Source organism: Arvicanthis niloticus, chromosome 8, assembly GCF_011762505.2.
Source record: "Arvicanthis niloticus isolate mArvNil1 chromosome 8, mArvNil1.pat.X, whole genome shotgun sequence".
NCBI classification, from domain to species: Eukaryota; Metazoa; Chordata; class Mammalia; order Rodentia; family Muridae; genus Arvicanthis; species Arvicanthis niloticus.
The window spans coordinates 6357996-6371770 of record NC_047665.1 but is presented as its reverse complement, the minus strand read 5'-3'; the positions used below and the strand labels follow the sequence as shown (position 1 = coordinate 6371770).

General features: G+C 45.1%; 1 protein-coding gene across 3 annotated transcripts in view; it reads right to left on the bottom strand.

Moving 5' to 3' along the window:
• The window catches only part of Spock1 (SPARC (osteonectin), cwcv and kazal like domains proteoglycan 1), a 475872-nt gene that overhangs the window by 265185 nt on the left and 196912 nt on the right, over positions 1-13775 (bottom strand). The gene's annotated exons all lie outside the window — the stretch shown is intronic.

The window sequence follows — 13775 nt, the reverse complement described above, 5'->3', positions numbered from 1 at the left end:
TACAGAGTCTAAAACCAGAGGGCCGTGCAAATGTTAAAAGGGCCCTGCGTGTGTGTTTAGCTTAATGTCCCTTGGGATAGGGATGGAGAGGGGTAGAAAGAGGGTGTATGTGTAGCCTAATGTCTTTTGTTTTAGGAAAGGAGGGAGGTAGGAAGCAAAGGATTTCCTGCTTCCTGCACACCCAAGTAGTGCCTGCCTGGAGTCTGCACCAAGCATGTGCCAAGGTAGGCACTTCATTACTTTGAAACTGCAAGAAACTAGTTCTTCAGGGTTCGGTTAACTCTTACTTCCAACAGCCCTGTCCCTTCCAAACAACCACCTTTGGCCCCACCCTCCCCTGCACACCCATGCTTGCAAGCCAAAGAGGCTATACTGTTCCACACCACACCAGACCACCTCTAGGACATCTGGCCCTTCTCAGCTGATAGCCAGTTTGTTAGCAATGTGGTTTTGGCCAGGTACTCCAGACACCACAGATGCCTTCAAAAGGCTGTCGGAAACGGTTTCACTTCTGGAGAAGTTGATTTACATCAAAGTGTACAATTGGTTTAAATATATTGTCCGCACTGTCCCATGCTTTACTTCATCTCCCACAGACTCTCCTGGGGGCTTCAGCAGCCTCCTCCTTGTTCAATTACCTGACTATATTAGATCCTTGTTGAGGTCACCCAAGCCCTCAAAGAGATTTTTGGAAACTAAATTTAGAGTTAAATGCCAGTGGTTCCATTTGGCAAAGTACAAGTGAACACAGGCAGCCTCCCTGGATCCCCAAGACTCAGCACTGAGCTATTTCCAACTCTAAGGAACAGATGCACTTTGCTCCAGCTTGCAGTTTATGATGTAACTGTAGCGGCATATTTTCCCCAAAAGTTGGGAGGAGCTAAGGTGAGAAGAGGAAGAAGAGGAAGAGGAGGAGTAAGGAGAGGAAGAGGAGGAGTAAGGAGAGGAAGAAGAGAGGAGGGAGAGGAGCTAGGAGAGCAGAGATGTAGGAGGATGGAGAGCCATGCATGTATGGAGAGTAGTCCTGGGTAAAAACCTATATCTAGGTTAGTTAATTGAGAAACACCTCCAATTGTGTGGGCATCTTGTTATTGAGCATTACCAAACATATAAAGCCTTTGGATAATCTAAGCATTAGAGTCTCATTTCTACCAGGCCCGCATGGATGGCAGGATAGTCTGGGCTCAGCCCAGCCTTGTGGAGACAGTGTGGAAGATTGGCAGAGCCATCTCCCACGCTGGTGTCTCTGGCCACCTGAGCTGAGCAGCGATAATTCACCACTGCCACTTGTGGCCACAGACCTAGGCTGGTGGGGAACATGGCAGCTCTGGAAACAAGCGAGATCAGGTGCTGCTGTTTTAAAATATTACCGCAACATGCAGGTGCCCTCTTCCCCTCACTTGCCTTGAGATCTGTCCCAAGAGCCATCGTTGAGAAAGTGTAGACTAATCTACCTGCACACTGCCCCTCCAACTTACTGTTTTAAATACAATCCAAATTTGGGGATTGTGCTGTCTCAGCACTGATCACCGATGCTAAATGGTCTTAGGGTAAAAGTGTGGTCATCAGCTATTCAGCACTCGATGTTTCTGTCTGACAGTTAATGTCTTCTTAGTCTTAGACAAGCCTCTTACAGAAGAGTCCATGGTTCACAAGGGTAAGGCAAGAGATTACCCAAAAGGGACTGGCTTTTGGCAATAGAGGATACAGATAACAAACTATTCAGGCTGCCAAACAATGGACTCTTCTTGTGCAAAGAGGGTGGCGTTAAGTCCTAGGGTACTGTGGAGGATCTGCTGAAATATTTTCACTTGAACATGCTGTCCTAGCTCTCGGACGCTCTGGAAACTGAAGATGTATGTCCAACAGGGAAGGGCCAGAGCCTAAGAGAAGTTGCTTTACTTTAATCTCACATGTTACATTCTCTTTGATGTCCTAGACTGAGTTGAACAGGTCCTGAGAACAGACTATCCCCTGACGATTTTAGCTGGAGATCCACTCAGGGATCCACTGGAGAACCTGGATGGAATCTGAACCATTCTTCTGGACCTTGCCACTCGGCAGGTTAACTCTAATTGCTATTTTTACATTTTTTTTCTTCTGGGAAAAAAAAGCACAATCTTAAACATAAGGCCTCTAAAAGCTGGTATCTATCTGCCTTAGAGTTTTTAAAACCCGCTGCAACTGTAACAATTCTGCCTAATTACTGCAAATGTGAAAGCAGGCCTTGAACAGAAACTCATTATGGAAAAGTAAGTCCTTCAAACACCTCCTCGCCCTGTAAGGCCAAGTGGGATGGGGAATTATGCCCTGCATCTGGTTGCTTTCTCTGCGCTAAAGGAGAGTTGACCACAACACAGGCCAAGGAGCCCAGAGCTCCTAAAGATTCGTACTATGATTTTGACTGTAGCTGGTGGAAAGCCCTGCATCGGAAGCCAAGATCATGAACTGTGAAATTCCATGCAACAAAGCTTGTTTGGGAAATGGGCAGTGGGCAGCAGGGAGGGGTCCTAGATGTCACATCTGCTGCTAGGGTCAGGGTATGGTGCATCAGAGCATCTGTGATCACTAGTGTAACACAGACAAGTGCCTCAGGGAAGCCCACGCAGGCTCAGGAGACATTTTGATGAGGTAGCACCAGCAAGGTGCAAAGAGCCAGAGATGAAGGAATGCCGTTTACGGACTTCACCTGGGAGTCTGCTCACCCTCAGGTCCCACCTGCCTAACCACTGGGATCCCCCAGAGACTTAAGGACAGGTCTCTACACTCCCAAACTGTCAGGCCATCAATATTAGGGCTGGCTTCTTCTCTAGGAAACAAGACCCAGTTTACACAAGCCAGGTCTTCATTTTCTGTCTAAACAAAATCACAGGTCTTGCTGTCGACTACCCACAGGGCACCTGGCCCCCCACCCTGATGCTGTACTATGCAACAGTGTATTCCTGCTACTAGGAGCTCAGTGGCCAGTTGTAATGCCAGCAAAGACCTGGACTCTAAGAGCCCTGGCCTCTGCCCATCTTTCTAGCCCAAGAAAGTTTATGCCTGTTCAAGTTCACATGAGGATGAAGGCTACTGAATAAGTGGAAGTCTGACAGGTGAGTCTGTCTGAATTGGCCTCTTGACTAGAGTGGTCACCTAATGATGGAGTAAAACCTAACTAGAAAAGTAAACATCTAAATACAGTCATTTATTAGACTCAATGATACTCAGGAATGTGTCACCCGGACAGAGCAACACGGATGACAGACAGTGTTGCTCTTGCGTCTCCTGCAGTGTCTAGGGGTATCTGGCTTCTCCTGGACAGGAAGCACACAGGCTTGCTCAGCAGTACAGCTGATTCATGGGAAGATAAGGCAAATTCTATTTTACTGTATTATCCCATAATACCTCCCCAACTCTGATCAGTTAAGACTCTCCAAGAACCTATCTGTCTTAACTGTGAGTATACTGACTGATGACTGAAGCGTTACATTGTCTCAGGGCAGCAGATACCTGAAGAGTCCACCTGACTGCCTGTCAGAAAGTAATCAGTTGTTGTACCTCTGAGACAAAGCAAAGGATGGTTGATGCTTGCTCGTATCAAATGACGAATCGGAGACTGGGGGGGAACTATTGCATCGTGCTATAGTATCAACAGGGACAAAAATCTATTTCTCCATTCATTCATTAGCTAAATATCCCCCAGGAACACAGCCCTGGTGCTAAAATGAATAGCTGGTGCAAAGGAATTAACTGAGTTTTCACTTGTATTAGAGGGACTCTTTTCTGATCAGTACCCAAGAAAGGAAAATCTGTATGTGCATGCACATACACATACCATACACACGTTTACACATATGCACACATACACACACAGTACACACACAAATTCACACATGTACACACATACACACAAATGTATATAAAGTTATCTATAAATGCATGCACACGTGTATTTTTATATCCATGGTGCATATTATAAATTATATTGATAACTCTGTGTATATTCACAAGTCACATTAATGTATATGATGATAAACATCAATACAGTCAGCTCTCCGTAGCCATAGGTGCCATGTCTATAGATTCAACCAAGCATCAAATGTCTTTTGAATAACATCTGCTTTTGTACTGAACACAGCAACTTTCTCATAATTATTCCCCAGACCACATGATCTAATAATTATTTACATAGCATTTACACTATATTAATTATTATGTGTGACCCAGGGGTGATGTAAAGGGGAGGACAAGAGCAGGTTCTATGCAAACACTATGAAATTTACTTCAGAAATGTAAATATTCCAGACTTTGGTTTCTCAGAGTCCTGAAGCCAGTCATCCACAGGGCACTGTATTCTACTATAAGTCTTCTAGAGAAAGTCTGAAGTCTGCCTAACATGAAATGAGGCCAGAACACACACACAATCTGTGTGACCAAGTCACCTCACCATGGGTGAGCCTGTCTAATAGCATAATCAAACATGGCTGCTCTTCCCTTGTGCCACAACCAAAATGGCTGACACAGTTTAGCCTGAATCTCCTCAGGGAGCGTCCTGTTTCTGATACCAGGGCTGTGAAAGCCAACCTGAGGAAAAGCTAGGGGCAGAGCCAAGCGAATGCCAAGCTGGAAACTCGAGCGCCGTGGCTGCTGAATTTGAAGATGAGGGGGCAATTTATTGCACACAACAGCTTCAGATGCCATGGATCAAAGCCACCGCGTGCACATGAAACAGATCATTTCTCCCTCATACATATTTTAGCTAAACTGTTTGAACCCTGCAGATCCATCTGAAGATTACCTGAGACAATACAAATTACCAGCCTGGAAAATAAACGAGGGTTTCATTTGCCCTGACCAGGGGTGAACAAGAAAACCGTGAGCAGAGAAGCAAGCTACAGAGAGGGGGAAAAAATCCTCTGGGGTCATCTGTGGGGCCACTGTCAATCAACAGAGAGGAGTATGTCTTTCTGCTGGAGGGAAGCAGCAGTTCTGTGTAGTAGCTTCCCAGAGGGAGGCTGACTCTGCCATGCGCAAACCCATGAAAAGACCCGTAAAGTCCTGGAGCCAAACTTTCCACAGAGCTCACTTCACCTTCCTTCCATTTGGCTCCAGAGGAATGGGAAAGGTGAGCTATTGGGTGGGGGTTCCCTAAAATGGCTCATAGAAGTTCCACGCTAGGTTTCTCTAAGGGCACCTGCCATGAACTAGGACACCTTTCTGTGATTTTTAACTTTTGTACAGTGAAAATGCTTGCTCATTGACCTACTATATGGTACAAAGCAGTTTGTCTGTTTGGAAAGGAATATAGCCTCCCATGAGTCGACCTCACCCCTGAGCTACATCCCTTCATATCTCTGAATCAACAACAAGCTATTTGTTGATATGTTCTCTGCCAAGCCTGCCCCGCCCATCTCCTAGGAACAGCTCCAGAGGCAACCCTGAATGAAATGATCAACTGACCACCCTGTCCAGATTCAGCAGTGAACTGGACCATCTTAAACATCACTCATTGGGACTTTGGGTGACCAGGGATGGGAGCTGTGTGCTGTAGTACACTTCAAGGTGTATGCATGATCCTATTGCTCCTACACACACACAAACATACCCACACACACCTGAGCCTAGGTGACTTCTGATCAGGGACAGTCATACCTGCATATTCCCTGAGATATCACTCAACAGCCCATGATAAATTCTTGCTGAATTGTTTCAACTATAAGAGAGCTGATCTATCTTGAAGAGTGCTGAGAAATTCCCATAACTATTGCTGGTGTGTGTAAGCACAGGTGGGAGATGTTTGTACACACGCTCCAAATCGCTTTCACCCTGAATAGAGCTATTCTTTGATAAATTGGTCTGACATTTGGTGTAAAGTCCTGCAGGCTTTAGACAGAATGATTTAGAAAATAACAATGCGGGTTTTCAGCTCTTTCAATAAATAACCCACCAGTAAAATACAGATAATAACCGACAATCATACTTGTGGAGTAACTAATGAGAAGAGATAACACAGTCAATGGGCTGCTTATATATATTTGATAAATTACATCCCTCACATATACCCACGAGAAACAAACGTGTATATTCCTGGTTGGCTGAATTTAAAGCAAATATTTACCACAGAGATTAAAGATCTGAGATAACAATTTACATTTTATCTGGCAACTATTTTGATTGATACTATGTCTACATATGTTTGAAAAGGCAAAACCTACCTCAACTTCCTGAGAACGAAAGCATATTGAATGGGAAAAAAAATAAAAGAATCATATCAACAACAAGAAGGAATATACACATTTTTTATAAATGCAACAGAATTTCGAAACATTATAAAGGTCATAGCCAGTTATTTTAAGCCACCTACCATCATTTCTTTGCTAAGGTCTGTCACCCACAGAGCCCATTGGAAGGGACTTAGGTAAGAGGGTAATGACTGGGGTGGGGGTGTCTCAGTTACCCGTGCATAGTGCAGGAGAGCTAGTAATACTTCAATGAAACCCAGATATTCAGACACCATTCCCATATTCAGAAATGTCAAATGATTCATTGCCTGCAACATCATCCCAGTCAATAAAAATCCCAGGACAACGTCAAAGATCAAGACTAATTCTTCTGTATTTCTGCAAAGCATTATTTGCCCTGAAGCTCCAGAAGAGATGGAAGGGACTTTAAACATAGAGCAGTCATGGATCTATGGTCTTGGGAAATATGTGAGATGAACAGGACTGGTCTTCCTCCCCCACCCCGCCCTGCTGCCCTGACAGTTGAGTTGTAACTGCCTCAGTTAGCTCTGTTGAGATATCCAGGCAGTGAGGTGTTATTCACCCCAACAGAAAGGGGAGTCTGTGGTTTGTTCCATGAACTGTGTTCTACATCTGTTCTTACAGACTTCCAATAACAGCAAAGCTGAAAGGATTCTTTGTACACACTCAGATCGAACCAAGACCCAAACCACCCAAACCCTTGCCCTCATTAGCAAAGCTGCCAGGTTGTTTGAGCTAACCAAAGGCAGTCTTGTCAATATCCACAGAGATGATAAAAATCAGTACCATGGACCAGAAGACAGCAGGAGTGAGGGCAGGCTTCAAACAGGCATGAGTTCAAATTCCTGCCCCAGCACTTCTCAGCCTTGTTTAACACACTAGGCTTCTCTGAGTTGGCTTCCTGAGACATAAAACAAGATCACCAGTACCTAACTCACAGAAAGTTCTTAGAATCTTACAACAATCCAATCCCTGACCTGACTGACATCCAGAACTAACAAGTGACAGACACTCACTCTTAGCCCACTACTAGAGCTCTATGTCAGCAGGATGCCCTGGGAGCACAGAGGTGATCAATACACTCAGTGGAAATGGTATGCTTCAAATTTCTATGATGTGATTTCTGTACGTTTGAGTTTTACTGATGTGACATGAGTGGAGGGAGACCAATTGTAACAGAAAATAATTACAAAATATCTTCAAGCAGTCACTGGCATGAAGAAAATAATTTGGTGTCACTTGAAAATTGAGTTGGATGTTTGCTTCTGAAGACCACACACCCGACTCTAAGATTCAGTGACCCTCATCTAGGGAAGAGAGCCCGTCTAGCAGGAGACACTACTACAACACTGGACTGCTTTCTGCTTTAAAGTAAGTAAATGTTAAGGTAACAAAGTTTCAACTATGAGTAACTGTATCCTAACAAAGAGACTGAGCTTTAATGGGCAAGATTTCTATGTAATCAGTGATTTTCATAAAGCAGATGGAGGGTCCCTGAAAGTCCATGCTGCTGAAGATAAATTAATTATGTCCCCCATCTTTCTTATAGTGTCCCCCCAACTCTATCAGGCCTCCCCGTGAACATGCTTCCATTTAAGAACAAGACATGGTGCACTGCGGAGATGACTTGGCACTTAGGAGCACCTATTGCTTTGCAAAGGACTCAGGTTCAGTTCCCAGCTCCTACATGACAGCAGCTCATAGTCTGTAACTCCAGTTCCAGGAGAATTAAGTGCCCTCTTCTGTCCTCTGCTAGTGTACATGCAAAATGCACACACCTTCTTATATGCCAATGTTTACACATATGAAATAAAAGTAATTTTTTAAAAGAGAGGAAGAAAAGGGAACTAGCTAGAAGCCATCAAATCATCCCTCCTCCCCACTAGTCCTCTCTGGATCACGTTAATTTCAGGAGAAACTCAGTCCTTCGCTAAGTACTGGGTGAGCCACAGGACTCTCTAAGCACTGGTTCCTATCCTCCCTTGGAGAGGCTGGGTAGGGGAGCCTGGAGTATGATGTTCATCAAGGTGACATCCACTGTGGGATGTTTAAAGAGCACCCTAGGGGATTCTAATTTTTAGTCCCTTTTTGAGGTAAAGACAGTAAGTCATATACTCACTCAGAGTGACAGGTGACCAAGGGACAGTCAGACCCACTATAGACAGAACACTAGTGGTCCTCTGCTCCAGCTCCTAGGGTTCACCACCCTCAGCACAACCCCTGAAGTACTCTCAGCGGGGAATACAGAACCTCTGACCAATCATTTCCTTAGGCAAGAACCCAGGCTGCAGCTGAGGGGGCTCCCTGGTAGAGTATTTGCCCATCATGCATGAGGCCATGGGTTAAATCTCAAATGCTGAGAGGAAAGTGTTCTCTGGCTTCACTTCCTTTGCTCAGCATTAGCAACCAAGTCCTCCTTACTTTCTTGCATGGTTCCCTCTCCTCCGTCAGCTCTCCACATCAACAGAGCCACTTCCTGAGAGTGATGACACAGAGATAACTTGAAGAGATGGGTCAAGATGTGCATACTGGGGTGCCTTGAGTGGCATCCTTACCTCACAGCTAGTACCCCCAAGTCACCCCAGGATCACACAGACTTTACAACCTGTGGTACATTGAAGTCTGGTACGTGTTAAATGAGATATGTCCTCCATAGGTTTGAACACCTGATCTTGATTTGGTAGTACCATCTGAGAAGAGTATGGACCCTTTAGGAAGTACAGCCTTGCAGGAAGAAGTAAGTCACTGGGGCAGCGGGGGTGGGAAGAAGGGAAGCTTTGAAGGTTTATAGCTGGCCCCACTTCTTGCCTCCTGTTTCATCGATCTATCTGTCTGTCTGTCTATCTATCTATCTATCATCTGTCTGTCATCTATCTATAATTTGTCTATTATCTATCATCTGTCTGTATCTATCATTTATCTTTCTATTATCTTGTACTATCTAGCATCTGTCTGTCTTTATATATTTTTTCTGTCATATCTCTATCTTTATCATCTATATCTTTCTCTGCCTGTTACCTATCATCTATCTATATCTACCATCTGTCTTTCTGTCATCTATTATCTAGCATATGTCTAACTTTATCTATATAGTATCTTTATGTAATATGCCTATCTTTCTATATCTGTCATCTATATTTTACTATATCTATTATCTATCATCTATCTGTATCTACCATTTGTCATCTGTCTATCTATCCTCTGTCTATCATTCGTCTATCATCCATCTATCATCTGTCTATCATCTGTCTATCATCTGTCTATATATCATCTATTATTTATCATCTATTTATCATCTTCTATTGTCTGTTTCTATATATCATCTATCTTCTATTTATCAATCATCTATCTATATATTAGTTGTCTGTCATCTGTCTATCTATCTACCTACCTACCTACCATCTCTACCCTCATCTCATCTCTACTATCTCTCCTTGTGTATGGATATAATGCTATCATCCAGTCTTTCCTTGTGTACGGATGTAATGCTATCATCCAGTCTCTCCTTGTGTACTGATGTAATGCTATCATCCAGTCTCTCCTTGTATATGGATGGAATGCTATCATCCAGTCTCTCCTTGTGTACTGATGGAATGCTATCATCCAGTCTCTCCTTGTATATGGATGGAATGCTATCATCCAGTCTCTCCTTGTGTACGGATGGAATGCTATCATCCAGTCTCTCCTTGTGTACGGATGGAATGCTATCATTCAGCTTTCTCCTCCCCACCTTGACAGATTCTCTCCTTATGGAACCAAAAGCCAAAATAAATCACTCGTTTCTTCCTTGAATTGTTTTGGTCATGGCTGTTTTTCATCGTGGCAGGAGAGAAGTGTAATGAGTGGTATAGAAGTCAAGACTTGGACCAAAATGAAGTGATAAAGTGTACACCAACAAGTTTAAGTGAACATTTAAATCAGAGACTAATAGTGATGATGCTAGCGATAGCCACCATGTTTGAGTGGTCCCAGCGCTGACCTGTCCAGCTGCTGTTTCATTTGACCCTCACAATAACAATCTGAGACAGGTACAGTAAACAGCCCTACTGCATAGGTAAGGACACTGCAGTTTGAAGGGAGGGTATCACTATCTAGGTATCTAGGTCACATAGCTAGTGAGAAGGAGAGATTCCATTTAAGCTCAGTGTTCACTTGACTTAAAGATCACATTCTCACCACAACACAGCCTCCTTCAGTGGCACCATGTAAAGGAGGGTTCATAAGGACTGTGAATACTAGAGACACTGGAGAGGGGCATGGACATGCCTGCCCTTGCTCTGTGCAGACAGGAAGGGATGGGAGACAAGCACACATAACAGAGGTTTCCCATCCATTGAAGCAGGAAAAGAGAAATACAAGCCACACTGGGTCTTTGAGGAACTAGATAACAACACGACTTATTAATCTGGCCCCAGGAAGGGAACAACAAGCCACAGCTTCCTGAACCACAACTACCCAGGTTTAGCCTCCCTAGGCAGAAGGATGGCCTCTGGGACAAAGAAGAGGAGCTTCAAGAGCCAGAAAGGGTAAAGTACACAGAAATGTCCTGCACCTGTGAGCCGTGTACTGTTACTGGCACCTGCCTGCCATCAGTCTTCTGAGAAGCCACCCTGAAAATGGTGCATGCAGCACAAACATCAAAATGCTGACCAAGAGCTATGACACTGACTTGTGACACTCTGGCACAAGTCTGGAAACCTACAGCCAACAGATTCCCCGAACTGTCCACCTGCTCCCAACTTAATCCCTTACCGCTCCCTCCAGCCTCGGCTGGCCCTGCCACAGACAGGCTAAGTGTGGTAGCAACAAAGACTCCCTTTACTGTGTCCCTAAACTGTCCTACCCCCTATAGCTACTCTGCCAGTGACACTGTGTCCTGAGGCCTCATCTTTGGAGCACTGTGAACAAAGCCCCCAATAGATCCATCAAGGCCTTTTGTCTGTTCCAAGCTGTGACAAAGGCAGGCTTTGTGAGTTCTCCTGTGAAACTGTAATATCTGCAAGGACACTACCTCCATCCTAGGGTGGCCAGAAGAAACAAGCCTGCCAAAAATGGTCTCACATTCCTGAGCCAAACTTTACCTCCACAACTACCAACAAGTTTCCATGAAGGAGAGAGTGTGTACCCCAGCACTAAAGCGGGGCTCTACATGAGGGAGAGGCCCACTGAGGCTGATTAACTATGATTGTCAGAATCCACATAGCCACCAGTGAAACCTGGATCATGAAAACATGTCACCAAAAAGTCCAGTGCAAGGTCACAGGGATGCAAGCACAGCCCTTCACGGTCGGAACGTCCAGAGAAAAACGAACTGATAGACAGGACTTAGGGATACGATCAGGGGCCCCACACCTAGACTCCACAGCTGAGAGTGTTCTTCTCTGGCCCACTTTGGAAAATGGAAGTAGAGCCCAGAGAGGCCTAAGCAAACTGTTACCACAGCCAAAAAACAAAAACAAACAAACAAAACCACTGTGCATGGTTTTCCTGGCAAGAGTGGAGCTTCAGTATGTACATACCAGCCTAGTCCGTCAGTGTCTAGCAATCCTGTTCCCTCGGCTGGATTGCTATGGCTGACCATGCTGGATTTAAGCGACACTGAGGAGCTCCCAGGGGAGTGGCCCACACTGCTGTGATCCTCTAACCATGCCCAGCTCGCTGTGTGCTGTGGCATCTAGGGAGCCCGCTCAGAGCCCAGGGACCAGTGGAAACTTCATCCTCAACGCACAATGATCATGCTGTATATCTGCCCTAACTTTGGACCAGAAATCAGATGTGAAGAACAGGTAATCCATAGCTTTATGAAGCCTATGGTGCACCAAGAGGAGCAAGAACCAGAAATGTAAGAGTAGATTGCCTAACAAATGTAGACATCAAAGAAAAACAGCTACAGGAATGAAGAATGAAGAGGAGATTATTTCTTTCTCTCTCTCTCTCTCTCTCTCTCTCTCTCTCTCTCTCTCACACACACACACACACACACACACACACACACACACACACACCAAGGAAGCTTGGCAGTTTCCACTGAGGAAGACAACCAGCTGGATCTTGAAGGTCAAGGGAGATTTCAGATGCAGGGTATACAGGGGCGGAGGAGGCTTGCACACGGTATGGAGCCAGCCCAAGACCATGTTCAGTCTTAGCCGTGGGTGCCCTCAGCTCAGGAGAATCAGAACAAAAGCCAGTGAGTCCAGATCCCGGAGACAGTAATACCAGAAGGCTCTGGCCAGTTCTGTTCAGTGCCCTCTGCACCTGCAGCCTGTTCCTGCCAAAGAACCAGAAAGTTCTGTGGCTACTGTAGCTACTGGTGAAGAACGATACACCGTGAACACTACCACCAGCTGCTTCCGATTCAAGACAGAGCACGGACTCAGTCCCTATAAAGTACGCAGACCCATCCCTGCCACCCTGGGGTGAGAGCAAGCCCAGACCCCAACCTTTCTGGTCTGACAGCTAGTCTCCATGCCACCTGTTAAGAACATGTGTGAGTCATTATGAAATATGATCAGAGCCAACTAGCTGGCCAATGCCAGCCAGCTGCACCTCGATTCATTAGACAATGAAGCATCTTTCCCTCCAAAGGGCAGCTCCCCAAGAGTGAGTGCCGACATTATTACCATGCTGTGGAAACCAAGACCCTGAAGGTACCACTTCCAAGGCCCAAACAAGGACAACAGCTAATGCCCTCTTGTCCTCAGACTTTGGAAGATCCCACTGTGCATGAAGAAGACAGGACTACAAAAGAGTGTACAGCCTGGGTTCTCAGGCCTCTATCTTTACATCCAAAGCCCTCCCCCCAGGTTAAAATGGTCCAGTGGGGTCAGTTACGTGCTTATTAGCACCCCAGTAAGGATATGGATCTCTTGTAGAGAGGCACTCAGCAAGCAAAAGCCACAGAATCATTTTATGCTTTTTTATTTATTATTCAAAAGCTGACAGTCCAAGTCTCTGCTGTCTTAGAGTCTAAATATGTCAAATGAAAAACCAAATACACTCAAAAGTTCAGTGTAAATAGACTTGTAGCATTTTTCCCCACAGACTGCCAAGGGCTGGAGCATACCAGAAGGGTTTAAGCTGGACCAGAGCAATACACTGCTGTTGCTTGGGTCTCCATTTTTGCATTCGTATTTTAAGGTTCTAGCATGAACACAAACAGTAATTATATCTGAGACCCTTCAAGTCCCTTTCTTATTAAATAACTCATGAGCCTTAAAGAAACAACACAGCTGGTTTGTCTACATGATGGCCAGAACTAGGAAGATATAAACTCCTGAACAAACAAACTCTCAAGAGCAAATCATTCAGCAGGTTGCCCTCTCTGGCAAGGAGAGCAATGGACAGATAAAGCAGAGAACAAGAGCCAAGGATGTAACAGTGACTATGTCATCTCCCTCTTAAACACACCCTCACAGTGCTCAGTACCCTCCAGACGCAAATGGCCTGGGCAGCCATTGCCTCTAGTAAGCTGGAGGCCAAGACAACATGGCTCTGCTGGCTCGTGCCAGAGCCTATGGACCACTCCTAGAC